Raw genomic sequence first — 16813 nt, 5'->3', positions numbered from 1 at the left:
CACATTATTCATTCTGTACTCCCATACTCTTTTCTTATGCATTGACTGCAAGGCCAGCCCTGCTGCCAAGTGATATACACCCCATTAAGCCATTGAACCCACATACTGGATGGGCCAGGAAAATCCACTTCACATTGTTGCTTTTGTACTTCCATTCTGTTTTCTTATGCATTGACTGCAAGGCCTACCCTGCTACCAAGTCACTTGCACCCCAGTAAGCCTTTGAAACCACATATTGGATGGGCCCAGGAAAATCCACTTCACATTATTGCTTTTGTACTCCCATTTTGTTTTCTTATGCTTTGACTACAAGGCCTGCCTTGCTACCAAGTCATAAGCACCCCAATAAGCCTTTGAACCCACATACTAGATGGGCCCAGGAAAATACATTCCACATTATTCATTTTGTACTCCTATTTTGTTTTCTTATGCATTGACTGCAAGGCCTGCCATGCTACAAAGTCATATGCACCCAAATAAGCCTTTGAACCCACAAACTGGAAGGCCCTAGGAAAATCCACTTCACATTATTCATTTTGTACTCCCATTTTGTTTTCTTATTCATTGACTGCAAGGCCTGCCCTGCTACCAAGCCATATGCCTCCCAATAAACCTTTGAACCCACACCCACGTACTGGATGGGCTCAGGAATATCCACTTCACATTTTTCATTTTGTACTCCCACATTCTTTTCTTATGCATTGACTGCAAGGCCTGCCCTGCTTCCAAGTCATATGCACCCCATTAAGCCTTTGAAACCACATAGTGGATGGGCTCAGGAAAATCCACTTCACATTATTCATTTTGCACTCCCATACTGTTTTCTAATGCATTGTCTGCAAGGCCTGCCCTGCTACCAAGTCATTTGCACTCCAATAAGAGTTGGAACCCACATACTGGATGGACCCAGGAAAATCCACTTCACGTTATTCATTTTGTACTCCCACACTCTTTTCTTATGCACTGACTGCAAGGCCTTCCCTGCTACCAAGTCATATGCACCCCAAAAGCCTCTGAAACCACATAGTGGATAGGCTCAGGAAAATCCACTTCACATTATTCATTTTGTACTCCCATACTCTTTTCTTATGCATTGACTGCAAGACCTGCCCTGCTGCCATGTCATATACGCCCAAATAAGCCTTTAAACCCACATACTGGATGGGACCAAGAAAATCCACTTCACATTATACATTTTGTACTTCCATTGTTTTCTTATGCATTGACTGCAAGGCCTGCCCTGCTACCAAGTCATATGCACCCCAATAAGCCTTTGAACCCAGGTACTGGATGGGTCCAGGAAAATCCACTTCACATTATTCATTTTGTACTCCCATACTCTTCTCTTTTCTAATGCATTGACTGCAAGCCCTGCCCTGCTACCAAGTCATATGCACCTCAATAAGCATTTGAACCCACATACTGGATGGGCCTAGGAAAATCCACTTCATATTATTCTTTTTGTTACTCCCATTCCTTTTACTTCTGCATTGACTGTAAAGCCTGCCCTGCTACCTAATCATATGCACCCCAATAAGTCTTTGAACTCACATACTGGATGGGCCCAGTAAAGTACACTTCACATTATTCTTTTTGTACTCCCATTCTATTTCTTTTGTATTGACTGCAAGGCCTGCCCTGCTACCTAGTCATATGCACCCCAATAAGCATTTGAACCCACGTACTGGATGGGGCCAGGAAAATCGACTTCACATTATTCTTTTTGTACTCCCATTCTGTTTTCTTATGCATTGACTGCAAAGCCTTCCCTGCTACCTTATCAAATGCTCCCCAATACGCCTTGAAACTCACATACTGGATGGGCCCAGTAAAGTACACTTCACATTATTCTTTTTGTACTCCCATTCTATTTCTTATGCATTGACTGCAAGGCCTGCCCTGCTACCAAGTCATATGAACCCCAATAAGCCTTTGAACCCACATACTGGATGGGCCCAGGAAAATCCACTTCACATTGTTTATTTTGTACTCCCATTCTGTTTTCTTATGCATTGACTGCAAGGCCTGCCCTGCTACCAAGTCATATGCAACACAATAAGCCTTTGAACCCACGGACTGGATGGACCCGGGAAAATCCACTTCACATTATTCATTTTGTTCTCCCATACAGTTTTCTAATGCATTGTCTGCACGGCTTGCCCTGCTACCAAGTCGTTTGCACTCCAATAAGAGTTGGAACCCACATACTGGATGGACCCAGGAAAATCAACTTCACGTTATTCATTTTGTACTCCCATACTCTTTTCTTATGCATTGACTGCAATACCTTTCTTGCTACTAAGTCATATGCACCCCAAAAAGCCTCTGAAACCACATAGTGGATGGGCTCAGGAAAATCCACTTCACATTATTCATTCTGTACTCCCATACTCTTTTCTTATGCATTGACTGCAAGACCTGCCCTGCTGCCAAGTCATATACGCCCAAATAAGCCTTTGAACCCACATACTGGATGGGCCCAGGAAAATCCACTTCACATTATTCATTTTGTACTCCCATACTCTTCTCTTTTCTAATGCATTGACTGCAAGCCCTGCCCTGCTACCAAGTCATATGCACCTCAATAAGCATTTGAACCAACATACTGTATGGGCCTAGGAAAATCCACTTCACATTATTCTTTTTGTTTCTCCCATTCCTTTTACTTCTGCATTGACTGCAAGGCCTGCCTTGCTACCTAGTCATATGCTCCCCAATAAGCCTTTGAACCCATGTACTGGATGGGGCCAGGAAAATCCACTTCACATTGTTCATTTTGTACTCCCATTCTGTTTTCTTATGCATTGACTGCAAGGCCTGCCCTGCTACCTAGTCATATGCACCCCAATAAGCCTTTGAACCCACGTACTTGATGGGGCCAGGAAAATCCACTTCACATTATTCTTTTTGTACTCCCATTCTGTTTTCTTATGCATTGACTGCAAAGCCTGCCCTGCTACCTAATCATATGCACCCCAATAATCCTTTGAACCCACGTACTGGATGGGGCCAGGCAATTACATTTCACATTATTCAATTTGTACTCCCATTCTGTTTTCTTATGCATTAACTGCAAGGCCTGCCCTGCTACCAAGTCATTTGCACCCCAAGAAGCCTCTGAAACCACATAGTGGATGGGCTCAGGAAAATCCACTTCACATTATTCATTTTGTACTCCAATACTCTTTTCTTATGCATTGACTGCAAGACCTGCCCTGCTGCCAAGTCATATACGCCCAAATAAGCCTTTGAACCCACATACTGGATGGGCCCAGGAAAATTCACTTCACATTGTTCATTTTGTACTCCCATTCTGTTTTCTTGTGCAGTGACTGCAACGCCTGCCCTGCTACCAAGTCATATGCACCCCAATAAGCCTTTGAACCCACATATTGGATGGGCCCAGGAAAATCCACTTCACATTATTCATTGTGTACTCCCATTTTGTTTTCTTATGCATTGACTGCAAGGCCTGCCCTGCTACCAAGTCATATGCACCCCAATAAGCCTTTGAACCCAGGTACTGGATGGGCCCAGGAAAATCCACTTTACATTATTCATTTTGTACTCCCATACTCTTCTCTTTTCTAATGCATTGACTGCAAGCCCTGCCTTGCTACCAAGTCATATGCACCTCAATAAGCATTTGAACCAACATACTGGATGGGCCTAGGAAAATCCACTTCACATTATTCTTTTTGTTACTCCCATTCCTTTTACTTCTGCATTGACTGCAAGGCCTGCCCTGTTACCTAGTCATATGCACCCCAATAAGCCTTTGAACCCACATACTGGATGGGCCCTGGAAAATCCACTTCACATTGTTCATTTTGTACTCCCATTCTGTTTTCTTATGCATTAACTGCAAGGCCTGCCCTGCTATTTAGTCATATGCACCCCAATAAGCCTTTGAACCCACGTACTTGATGGGGCCAGGAAAATCCACTTCACATTATTCTTTTTGTCCTCCCATTCTGTTTTCTTATGCATTGACTGCAAAGCCTGCCCTGCTACCTAATCATATGCACCCCAATAAGCCTTTGAACTCACATACTGGATGGGCCCAGTAAAGTACACTTCACATTATTCTTTTTGTACTCCCATTCTATTTCTTATGTATTGACTTCAAGGCCTGCCCTGCTACCAAGTCATATGCACCCCAATAAGCCTTTGAACCCACATACTGGATGGGCCCAGGAAAATCCACTTCACATTGTTCATTTTGTACTCCCATTCTGTTTTCTTATGCATTGACTGCAAGGCCTGCCCTGCTACCTAGTCATATGCACCCCAATAAGCCTTTGAACCCACGTACTTGATGGGGCCAGGAAAATCCACTTCACATTATTCTTTTTGTACTCCCATTCTGTTTTCTTGTGTAATGACTGCAACGCCTGCCCTGCTACCAAGTCATATGAACCCCAATAAGCCTTTGAACCCACATATTGGATGGGCCCAGGAAAATCCACTTCACATTATTCATTTTGTACTCCCATTTTGTTTTCTTATGCATTGACTGCAAGGCCTGCCCTGCTATCAAGTCATATGCACCCCAATAAGCCTTTGAACCTAGGTACTGGATGGGCCCAGGAAAATCCACTTCACATTATTCATTTTGTACTCCCATTCTGTTTTCTTGTGCAATGACTGCAACGCCTGCCCTGCTACCAAGTCATATGAACCCCAATAAGCCTTTGAACCCACATATTGGATGGGCCCAGGAAAATCCACTTCACATTATTCATTTTGTACTCCCATTTTGTTTTCATATGCATTGACTGCAAGGCCTGCCCTGCTACCAAGTCATATGCACCCCAATAAGCCTTTGAACCCAGGTACTGGATGGGCCCAGGAAAATCCACTTCACATTATTCATTTTGTACTCCCATACTCTTCTCTTTTCTAATGCATTGACTGCAAGCCCTGCCTTGCTACCAAGTCATATGCACCTCAATAAGCATTTGAACCAACATACTGGATGAGGTCAGGAAATTACATTTCACATTATTCAATTTGTACTCCCATTCTGTTTTCTTATGCATTAACTGCAAGGCCTGCCCTGCTACCAAGCCATATGCACCCCAATATGCCTTTGAACCCACATACTGGATGGGCCCTAGAAAATCCACTTCACATCATTCATTTTGTACTCCTATTTTGTTTTCTTATGAATTGACTGCAAGGCCTGCCCTGCTATTAAGCCATATGCCTCCCAATAAGCCTTTGATCCCACGTACTGGATGGGCCCAGGAAATTCCTCTTCACCTTATTCATTTTGTACTCCCATTCTGTTTTTCTTATGTATTGACTGCAAGGCCTGCCCTTCTACCAAGTCATATGCACCCCAATAACCCCAATCCCCCCTTGGAAGAAACATGGATAAGGGCCTCTTAACAAAAAATGTCCCATTAAAACACGCCAGAGTACAAGGTAGTGGATTTGAGTACAGTGAGCCACCATGCAGGCACCAAGAAGGCCTAGCAGGGAAGAAAAAGCGATATTTAGGTGCCGCCTACAGGATGATTAGGCGGGAAGACGTGTGATTTTGGTCAGTAAGGATGTGCGTGTTATCGGCGTAGTGATGATATTGCAAACTGTGCCATTACATCAGCTGTCCCAGGTTAAAGGTGTAGATGGAGAAGAGTAGGGGTCTTAGAAATGAGCTTGGGGATCACCGAAAGACAGGTGTCGAGGTGAGGAGGTGGTGTGGAAGACGGAGACACTGAATATCCCCATAACTGTCTTGTTGGTTTTTAAAGACTCTGCCGATAACCCCAAAAAAGGCAATTTGCACCACCGGCTATGCCCTCATGAGCAGGGTTAGAAAAACTACCAGCCTTACCACCACCAGCATGATCAGGCACATAGCAGCAAATCACCCGACTTTGTAGGTTGAACACCAGGCTCCATGAACAGTGTCTACGCGTGATACCACTGTTTCTTCCGCTGTTGTGCGTGCAAGCCAATCCCCTGTCCATGGTGCATGCAAAGATGCCTCCTGCCCTGCATCTGTAGTCGAACACAAACTCAACTAGCACCAATAACAAGCACATCCATGTCCTTGTCCCAATGCAGCGTTCAGTTGGCCTTACCCCAGTCCTTGGAACGCAAGCGGAAATACGCCAGAGTACTAAATTCACACATTTATCCTCTGCTTGCACTTGAAATGTTGCATTTTAGGCTCATGGGAGACGGAAGCTTTCCGCAACCTGATGGCAGTGACCATAACTAGGTACTCGGTGCACACCCGCAACTTTTTCTCCCGGTTTGCAGTCAGGACATTACGCAAGCAAGCACATGTCCCACAACATTACCCGTGCCCTCAGCAATGCTGTTACAGGGAAAGTGCACCTAACCACGGACACTTGGACAAGTCCTTGTGGACAGGGACGGTACATCTCACTGACAGCACATTGGGTTAGCGTACAAGAAGTCATGACCCAGTTAGACATTGGGAGGCCATGTCGCAGATGTATGGAGGAGACAGGTTGTGCAAGGATTTGTATGTCATAGTTAGGTTTTTGAACTGTAGACTATGGGTAATAGGAAGGCAGTGAATGGCCTGGCAGAGAGAATAGGCTGGAGAATAACGGAGGGACAGTTGGATTCCTCTTGCAGCAGAGTTTAGGATAGATATGAGTGTTGCAAGAGTGCTGAAGGGGAGGCCAGATAGTAGAAGGTTGCAATAGTTGAGGCGGGAGATCATGAGGGTGTGCACAAACCCATGCTACAAGGAGAACTCTATATCTATTATTCCAGAGGCAGACAGGAGTACTAACGTGTTGGAGGACCAGAGGGCCCATCTTGCAGAATTATTAACAATATTCCCATATGAAAACGCTGGCAGCTGAGGTCACAGCTCATTCGCCAAGCAAGGAGTACAGGTGAGAGACACACAACTCCAATCCAGTAGAGGCAGTGGAACACTGGCAAAGTTCGGTGAGAGTTTTCTCAGACTCTCCCATCGCCCTTTTCCTGAGGCGCAGGGTAATCTCACATGGAGTGCAAGTTTTTAAAATGCTGAGGGAGTACCTTGCTGACCATACCGACGTCCTCTGTGATTCCTCTGTGCCTTTTAATTATTGGTTAACCGCGCTGAACACGTGGCATGAACTGGCTCTTTCTACTGCGCACATGCGCTGTACTCACAGTCATTGATCAAACGGCACCTCGCTCTCTGGCGGTTACTGGGCAAACGGCACCTTTGGAAATGGCAGTACCGGTTTTAGTGGCGTCAGACAATGGGAACTGTCCTTTGCAGCGCCACCGCTGTAAGGACGGAGCACGCTACTCAGCCTCCTATGCGCTGCTTGTCCACGCCAAAAATCTTTGATGTCTTGCCCGATTTCTCTTAAGCTGTCTCCATGCCTCTAAGTCACCGGGTCTGTCTGATGCATTTTGCCGCAGCGTCAGCACTTCGGAGCACAGTGCACTGCCCCATTTTGCCTCCTCTTCAGCCTCCAGCTCAAAAAGGTAGCACATCAGTCACAATCTGGAAGCACTGCAGAACTGCCTAATCAAATCGGGAACATGCTGTGCTGAAGCTAATATGGGTCTGTGGAAAACACCACAATGCTGAAGAGTTGTGGACAGCTATGAAACAGCAGGAATTTTGGTGGATGAGACCGGTGAACACACAGTCAGGCATGTTTGTGTGTGACAATGGGTGTAACCTGGTGGCTGCTCTTTGGCGAGGCGAGCTCACACCATGCCTGGCTCATGCGCTTAACCAAATTGGTCAATTTTTTATGAAAAGCGACATGGAGCTGCCAGATTTGGTAGGAAAAGTACAATGCTCTGCCTACACATTTTAGAAAGTCAGCTACTGCTTCATCCTCCCTTGCCGTGATTCAGCAGCGCTTGCTGCTTCTGGCTCACCAACTGGTGTGTGATGCCCCCAGGCCTTGGAACTCTAAACTGCAGATGTAGGAAGGATTTTTGATCAAAAGAGGGCAGTTGGTGACTAATCTACCATCCAGCATCAACAAGGTTGTCGGTATTCAGTTCTGGCTTCACACATAACATCTGAAGTGTGGACATGGAGGTCTGACATGTGTACCATACTCCAAAACTTGGAGAAATCTACCAAGAGGGTGAGCGTCAATGACAACATAACTAACGTCTCCATCGTGCTTATCTGTGTTCTAATTTGAATATTGAAAGTTATTATAGAGCGAAAACATATTTATAGTTTAGCAGTTTCAAACACAAGTCCTAAATAACAAGGATAACAATAATCCTATAATTAAACCAAAATAAAACTACCCTGCTTGTGACAGCTTACAATCTACACTAAGTAACAACGATAACAATAATTTTGTCATGGTTTGGACAGTGTTCTTGCCCTGCACTTACAGGGTTAAGTGTACGTGGCCTCTTTCTGGATCTGGGAGGGGTATTCATACTCACTCTTTACCAGGGTTCTCTGTCAGCTATACTGTTGTTCTGATTGTGTGTCTGACCCCCCTGGTGTGCGTGTGCACTGCATTGCTTGTTTGCTTCCCATGTATGACCCGGTCTGTTTCCTCACTCTGTACTCCATCTCTCGTTTTGGTATTATTGTCTTTTCCAGGTTCTGACCTCCTGGCTTGGTTATCGTTACTCCGTTACAGTTTGTCCCTATTGTACCGTCTATTGCCCGTTCTGGTTTTCTGATCTATTGCTACGTCCTGACTATTCATTCTGCCTAACCCTTTGGTATTGTCATGCTATCTTGTGCTTTGACCCTGGCTTGATCTGGTTTCTGTCTCTGTCTATGCCCCTTGGTAACATTGTCCTGTAGTTACCTTTCTAGGAGTTTTCCTCAGCTCCTAGCTCTCTGGAGTTTAGACCATGCCCTCAGTAGTCACATGCTTCAGGTCCCGTGAGCCTGGAGCATGCATCGTCACCACTGCTGCCCCATTCCACAGGTATCTTTGTGCACAGTTTTGTACTCAGGACACACGTACTGGCTCAGTGAGCAGGTGCAGTGCGGTGTTCCTGACAAATTTAAACCAAACAAAACAATCCTGCTTGTGACAACTTACAAACAATGTAAAATGTGGTGGGGGAGGGTAAAACTACAGGGGTATATTTACAAGAAGGTATTTAGAATGATGTTTGTACTATGATCTTAACTGAGGTTCCTTGTAAGTGTTGCAGGTCTGAGGACAAGGAGGAGGAGGACAGCATGGTCAGTCGTCCCCTTGGTGACGACTCGAAAGTGTTGCCTGTTAGCAGTCTTCGATGCATTTGGCTGACTATATGTTGCACTGTGACCCTCGCATTATAAGAAATTTTGGTCACACTCATTACAGGTTGGTGACACTAGTAGACACATGCTACAAGGAGAACTTTCAATCTTTTCTTCCAGAGGCAAAGAGATGTACACAAATGTTGCTGTACCAGAGGGCCCTTGTAGCAGAATTACTGCAAAAAATTCCAGTGTGAGAACGCTGGCAGCAGACATCTGCGTTTGTTGTACAACTAAGGAGTACAAGCGACAGAGACAGAAGTACAATCCAGCTCAGGTAGGGGAACAATGGCAAAGTTCTGGGACACTTTTCTCGGACCCTCCCATCGTGCTGGTGGAGCGCCCCACAGGGCCTTAGGTTGCTCGGTACCGGGCCCGTTAACTTCAATGGAGGATGTCACAGTGGCAGTGACCCAGTCCGTGGGCTTGGGCACCCAGTAATAAAATAGAGGAAAGTTGTGTGATGTTGAAGTGTGACGCCACCCGTGGTGTTCGGCAATGAGTGGCCGACGCTGCAGCTTTGGTCCTCTGGGGCTGCCGGTGACGTAGCAAAGAATGGTTCAGCTCCCCACAGGTAGAGCGGGGGCCCCAGGGCAAAGATATTTGATTAATGGTTCAGCTGGCGGTGAACGTTGGGGTGCATAGAAATAAGAGAAGGACACAGAAAGGTGCAGGTTTCTTTTCCTTTTCCTTACAAGTCGTTGCAATCCGGGGTACCACATACAGGTGATGGATTGAGTCCGGCTCACCTGGAAGCATTCAGGGGATCCACCCTGCCAGGTGGGGTTTAGGACCTTCCTTCTGCGCTTTGTTTTCGGGTCCCTGCTGTTTGTAACTATGCTGCGACCCGCTCTTGTGTGATGGTTTCTAACCTGTATGGCTGACAGCATGAGCCTATATCACGGGTACTGTCCTTTTCACCGTCTGCCCCGGGCTCTTGATCTGCTGCCGTGCCTTCAGGTGTTCAATGTCCCCAAGGAACTTGCAGTCCCCTGTATTTCCAGAATTGGCTGTCAGGGTGTACAGCTCCTGTTCAGCCTAGGACTCTGGTGTCCTCTTTTTATATCAGCGCTTTGCTCTGGGGTTAGCTATACGCAATTTTAGCTTCCCCAGAGCCTCTTGTCTCCTCTCCTGTCCTTTTCCTCTTCACATATCAACTCCCCGTCTCCAACTGACTAACTGTCCTGTCATGAGCTCAGCTTCTCCCGTTTTCCATGACAACTCCCTGTTTACTCTCTCAGCTGACTCCTTGCTGACTCACCATCTGGCCATCTGCTGGCCAGAATTTATAAGGCAGCTCCCCTTTCTGACCTGCAGCAGGAATTGTCATGTAATCTATGTTACCTGGCATGGCGCCCCCCCCTGCCTCCAGGCCTGACTTTACCCCTTAGATGGAGGCAATGTCACTGTGACAACTGGACTCTGGGGTGTCACACTGGCACAGAGGCAAGAAGTGCAATGTTTGGGAATATGCTGAGGGAGTACCTTGCAGATCGTACAAACGTCCGCCGGGATTCCTCTGTGCCTTTTTATTATTGGGTGTCCAAGCTGGACACGTGGCATGAACGGGCTCTCTACGGCTTGGAGGTCCTGTCCTGTCCTGCTGCTAGCGTTCTGTCCGAGGGGGTTTTTAGTGTCGCTGGTGGAATTACAACAGATAAGCGCATCCGCCTGTCAACTGACAATGCTGACAGGCTGACTTTTATAAAAATGAACAAGGCCTGGTTTGGAACAGACTTCGGTACACCAACGAATGAAAGCAGTGAAACATAACCTCAAATACATTTTTTTTGTGGAGGTGTATTCTCGTGCACCTCTTCTCAACCACAAATGAGTATCCGCTTCATGATTTGGTCTGTTTGGTGTTATCCTCCTCCTTATCCTCATCCTTATCATCCACAACCAGTAGAACACCCGGGTGAATGTATTCCGTGATGCAAACGTCACTGAATTTTTGTGCAAGGGTATTTTTATGATGCCCGTAACAAATTTGAAACCAAAACAAATGTTACTCCCCCAGGGGGGAACTGTCATACAAATGAGATGTACGTATATTCTTCCCATTTATTCTTATATTTTCCAGTTTTACTATCACTGGACCATCCTCTTAGGACCTAGTGTATAGCTCTCCAATAGAAAAATATTGAAATATTATTATATTCAAATTTATATCCCTGTCTCTGAGCTGTTGCTAGGGACATACATATCTCGTTGGACGCATTATGGCTTCATATCTGTGAACCTGTGTTCGCCCTCCCTTTTGTTTTTTTCTTTCATAGGTGGATTCACATTTTTTATTTGTTTGATTTCAGTATGCTTTATCATTATGTCTCCTCATTCTCCGCCACTAAATCACCAGGGTTAACGTGTTCTGTGCTGCTACAGGCAGTCCAATTTTTGCCAAGGGTGTCTATGATGCCCATAGTATATTTTTAAAAAATGTACCCCCCATGGGGAAATGTTTGTCAGCCCAGGCACTGCGTGTATATAACGAGAGTGACAGACTGGCCCAAAAAGGGAATTTGGGCCTAAAATGCCTCAATTTTTGGCACACGGATGTATGAGGCGTGTCAGAGATAGACCCACTGTAAAATGTGGCCTGTTTTATAAAAGAATGCAACCTAGTACTGTATATAAGTAGTTTCACCCAGGAAAACTAAAGAAAAGCGCCATAAACTGGCAAAAGTTTGAGCACACACAGATATGAGCTGCCATGGAGATACCACTACGACAAATATGTGTTTTTTTTGGTGGCATTTTTGGCCTAACTATTGCTGTATATAAGTAGTTTTTCCCAGGAAAAATAAAGAAAAGCGCTGTAAACTGGCAAAAGTTGGAGCACACACAGATATGAGCTGCCATAGAGATACCACTACGACAAATATGTTTTCTTTTTTTGGTGGTATTTTTGGCATAACTAGTGCTGTATATAAGTACAGTTTCACCCAGGAAAAATAAAGAAAAGCGCCGTAAACTGACAAAACATTGAGCACACACAGATATGAACTACCACGGAGATACCATTACAATAAATGTGTGGCCCTTTTTTATTTTTGGCAAAATACTGCTGTATTTAAACAAAAGTGACAGCCAGCCCAAAAAAATAAAACAGCCGTAAACTGGCCAAACTTTGAGCACACACAGATATGAGCTGCTATGGAGATTCCACTACGACAAATGTGTGCCCCTTTTTTTTTTTGTTTGGGCCTAACTAGTGCTATATATAAGTACAGTTTCACCCAGGAAAAAGAAAGAAAAGCACCGTAAACTGGCACTATTTTGAGCACACACAGATATGAGCTGCCACGGAGATCCCACTACAATAAATGTGTGGCCTTTTTTTTTTTTTTTTTTGCAAAATACTGCTGTATTTAAACAAAAGTGAAAGCCAGCCCCAAAAAATAAAACAGCCGTAAACTGGCCAAACTTCGAGCACACACAGATATGAGCTGACACGGAGATACCACACCAAAATGTGTGGCCTGTATTCCAATTGTACCTGGGGCTAGCTATATACTGCTAATATATCCCACAGGTAGCAGCAGCAGCAGCACCAGAACAGAGGAAGGGAATGGACCCTCTTGATGTATGCAATGCTCTATATACACACATACAGTGCCTGTAGGCCTTGCACTGATGTGTATAGAGCGACGTACACTACCCTGCCTGCCTAACACTGGAACCTATATACTCCGGAATTAGTACTTAGAAGGACTGTTGGTTTAACTGGATGTGAGTATTTAGGATGGTAGACCCCACACTAACTGAGAAATGCCCAATTCTGATCCTATCAAGGCAGCCGCTCTTCCTACACTCTCTGAAACCGGAGCTGAATGCACCGAGCAGGGCGGCGTCCGGTCCATTAAACCCCTGATGATGCTGTGCAGCCAGCCAATCACTGCACAAGCACAACAAAGATGGCTGTGGGGTTTCATGGCCTGGCAGACAATCCCTGTACCGTGATTGGGTCTCTAAAGCCTGACAAAATTGCTGATTGGAGACCTGAGTTCCTGCCTAGTAATCCCGGAAATACTCGGTGCTCGCTGAGTACACCGAGCACAGTGATACTCGGGCGAGTCCCGAGTAGTGGCGAGCACATTCGCTCATCACTACTGGATACTTCTCTCTGACCACAACCTACTTACATTCTCTTCCCTCTCCTCCTCTGGTCCACAATCCCCACCTCAAAAACTTGCACACACTCACAGAAATCTTCAACACTTCGATCTACACTCACTGTCTGAATCCCTCCTCCCTCTTACAGACATAAGCTCCCTACACAATGCAGATGCCGCTGCCACTCTATATAACACCACAATAGCTGTAGCTTTGGAATCAGTTGCCCCTCTCAAACATACCAAAGCTCGCAAAATCAACAGACAGCCCTGGCACACCAGTCTCACCAAAGAACTGAGGTGGGCTTCCAGGGCTGCTGAGCGGAGATGGAAAAGAGCCCACTCCAATGAGGACTTTATCGCATTCAAACAGTCCCTCACTACTTTCAAGGCCACACTCGCTGCAGCAATACAAACCTACTTCTCATCTCTCATATTCTCCCTGTCTCACAACCCTAAACAGTTGTTCAACACCTTCGATTCTCTCCTCCGCCCCCCAGGACCCCCTCCCTCCCCACTCATCTCAGCTGAAGACTTTGCCTCATTTTTCAAGGAGAAGATTGATAACATCAGAGACAGTCTTGGTCAACAACCCCAGTACCCTTCCTCCTAACTGCCCTCCCCTCCTCTTCTAAAATCAACTTCTTCACCATTACAGAAGATCGACTCTCCACTCTACTCTCAAGATCACATCTCACTATCTGTGCACTCGACCCAATCCCATCCCACTTCATCCCAAAACTCACCACAGTCTTCATCCCAACCCTAACCCACCTCTTCAACCTATCACTAAGAACTGGTATTTTCCCCTCAAGCGTTAAACATGCCTCAATCACACCTATCCTCAAAAAGCCCTCTCTTGACCCATCCTCTGTATCTAGCTATCACCCTATATCACTTCTCCCCTATGCCTCAAAACTACTGGAACAACACGTCCATCTTGAACTGTCCTCCCACCTCTCTTCTTGCTCCCTCCTTGACCAATTACAATCTGGCTTGGGGCCACACCACTCCACTGAAACTGCCCTAACTAAGGTCACCAATGACCTACTAGTCGCCAAGGCCAAGCGACACTACTCTGTCCTTCTCCTCCTGGACCTGCCCTCTGCCTTTGACACAGTGGACTGTTATGAATGAGTCACCGTAGGAGGCAAAAGCAGAAATACAAGCTAAGTCCAGAAAACCAGAGAAGTTGGCAACTATCAGATTGCAGACCCCTGAACCTATCAACACAACTAGCAGTGGGGGGTTCCTACGATGCCCTAGACCCCTCGATCACAGCCGGAGCATTACATAGGCCTAAAGAAAGAAAGGGGAAATCTAAACTGCCCCAGAGCAGACCCCAAAGCAATAGGCAGCCCCCAACATATAATGACGGTGAAGCAAGATGAAAATACTAACACAGACAGAAAGATAGACTGAGCAAAGACGGGGCCCAAAACTACCTAGATAGGAAAGGACAGGAAGGCTGCTTTCTGCAATCTGCCAAAACCCTATCAAAGACATAAGCCAACAAGCTGATATGAAAAAGGCCCTGAAGCAGCTAGGCTTCAAAAACTAAATCAGCACTCAGGTATTTTCAGAAGACAGAGCTAAATGAATTCAGCACACCCCAGCAGGGAATGGCAGAAATCCAGAAAAACAAAGCAAAACAAAGTCAAAGCACCAAAGCAAAAGGCCGAGCAGCAAACTTAGCTTTAGAGGAGCAGGAATTCAGACTGGTCTCCAAGGATCCCACAGAGAAGTCACCCGCAGGGCAGAAGGGCGTCGGCAGCCTTATATCCAGTCAGTAACTCCACTTAGTCAGTCATCATCATCAGCCTCAGGTGTTTGATAATCAGGCTCACTACCTCGGGCCTCAGTAATGAAGGGGAAAATGAACTCACAACAGTACCTCCCCCTTGAGGAGGGGTCACCGAACCCTCAACTACGCCGCCAGGGCGATCAGGGTGAGCTCTATTATTTAAAGCAAATTCGGCCAAGGGCAAAAATGAAACCCAATCATCCTGATCAGCAGAAATAAAACATCTCAAATATGACTCCAAGGTCTGGTTTGTTCTCTATGTCTGCCCATTGGTCTGAGGGTGAAAAGCAGAGGAGAAGGACAACTGAATTCCCAGCCTGGAACAGAAAGTTCTCCAAAATCTAGACTCAAACTGGACTCCTCTGTCAGATACAATGTTCTCAGGAATCCCGTGCAAATGAACCACCTATTGTAAAAACAGGGGCACCAACTCAGAGGAAGACAGCAACTTAGGGAGTGGTACAAGATGAACCATCTTAGAGAACATATCACAAATCACCCAAATAACAGTCATCCTCTGAGAGACAGGCATATCAGAGATGAAATCCATTGAAATATGGGTCCATGGCCTCTTGGGGACAGGCAAAGGCATCAACAACCCACTAGAGCGAGAACACGATTTAGACCGGGAGCACGTCCCACAGGACTGCACAAAATTCCTGACATCACGAGACAAGGAGGGCCACCAAAAAAACCGACTCACCAGATCTCTAGTACCAAAAATACCTGGATGACCAGCCAAAGCAGAGCAATGAACTTCAGACATCACTCTCTTCTTCCACTGGTAAGGAACAAACAACTTTCCACTGGGACAACGCTCAGGTTTGTCCTCCTGGAACTCTTCCAGAGCACGTCTCAAATCGGTTGAGATGGCAGAAAGAACTACCCCTTCGCCTAAGATGGTAGCAGGCTTGGTCACCACAGGAGAATCAGCAAAGAAGCTCCTAGAGAGGGCATCTGCCTTGACATTCTTTGTTCCAGGAAGAGAAGAAACCACAAAATCAAAACGTGTAAAAAACAAGGCCCACCTAGCCTGTCTAGGGTTCAAGCGCTTAGCCGACTCTAGGTAAATCAAATTCTTGTGGTCAGTGAGGACCGCGACTTGATGCTTAGCTCCCTCCAACCAATTTCTCCACTCCTCAAATGCCCATTTCATGGCCAACAGTTCCCTATTCCCCACATCATAGTTACGTTCAGATGGAGAGAACTTTCGGGAAAAGAAAGCACAGGGATTCATTTTAGATGTTACAGGATCCTTTTGGGACAAAACAGCTCCTGCACCAATCTCAGAAGCATCCACCTCTACCTGGAATGGAAGTGAGACATCAGGTTGCCGCAAAACCGGGGCGGAGGTGAATCTTCGCTTCAGCTCCTGAAAGGAGGAAACAGCCTCCGGAGACCAATTTAACACATCAGCACCCTTTTTAGTCAAATCAGTCAATGTCTTGGCAATATTAGAAAATTTTGCTATAAATTTCCGATAAAAATTAGCAAAACCCAAAAACTTCTGGAGGGCCTTCAAAGAAGTGGGCTGAACCCAATCGTGAATGGCCTGTACCTTGGCCGGGTCCATTTCAATAGTTGACGGGGACAAAATAAATCCCAAAAAAGAAATCCTCTGTACTCCAAAAAGGCATTTAGATCCTTTGACATACAGGGAAT

Source organism: Dendrobates tinctorius, unplaced genomic scaffold, assembly GCF_039654945.1.
Source record: "Dendrobates tinctorius isolate UK_male_01 unplaced genomic scaffold, ASM3965494v1 ptg000132l, whole genome shotgun sequence".
In the NCBI taxonomy this organism is placed as follows: domain Eukaryota; kingdom Metazoa; phylum Chordata; class Amphibia; order Anura; family Dendrobatidae; genus Dendrobates; species Dendrobates tinctorius.
The sequence above is the reverse complement of the archived record's forward strand: the minus strand, read 5'-3'. Positions refer to the sequence as shown.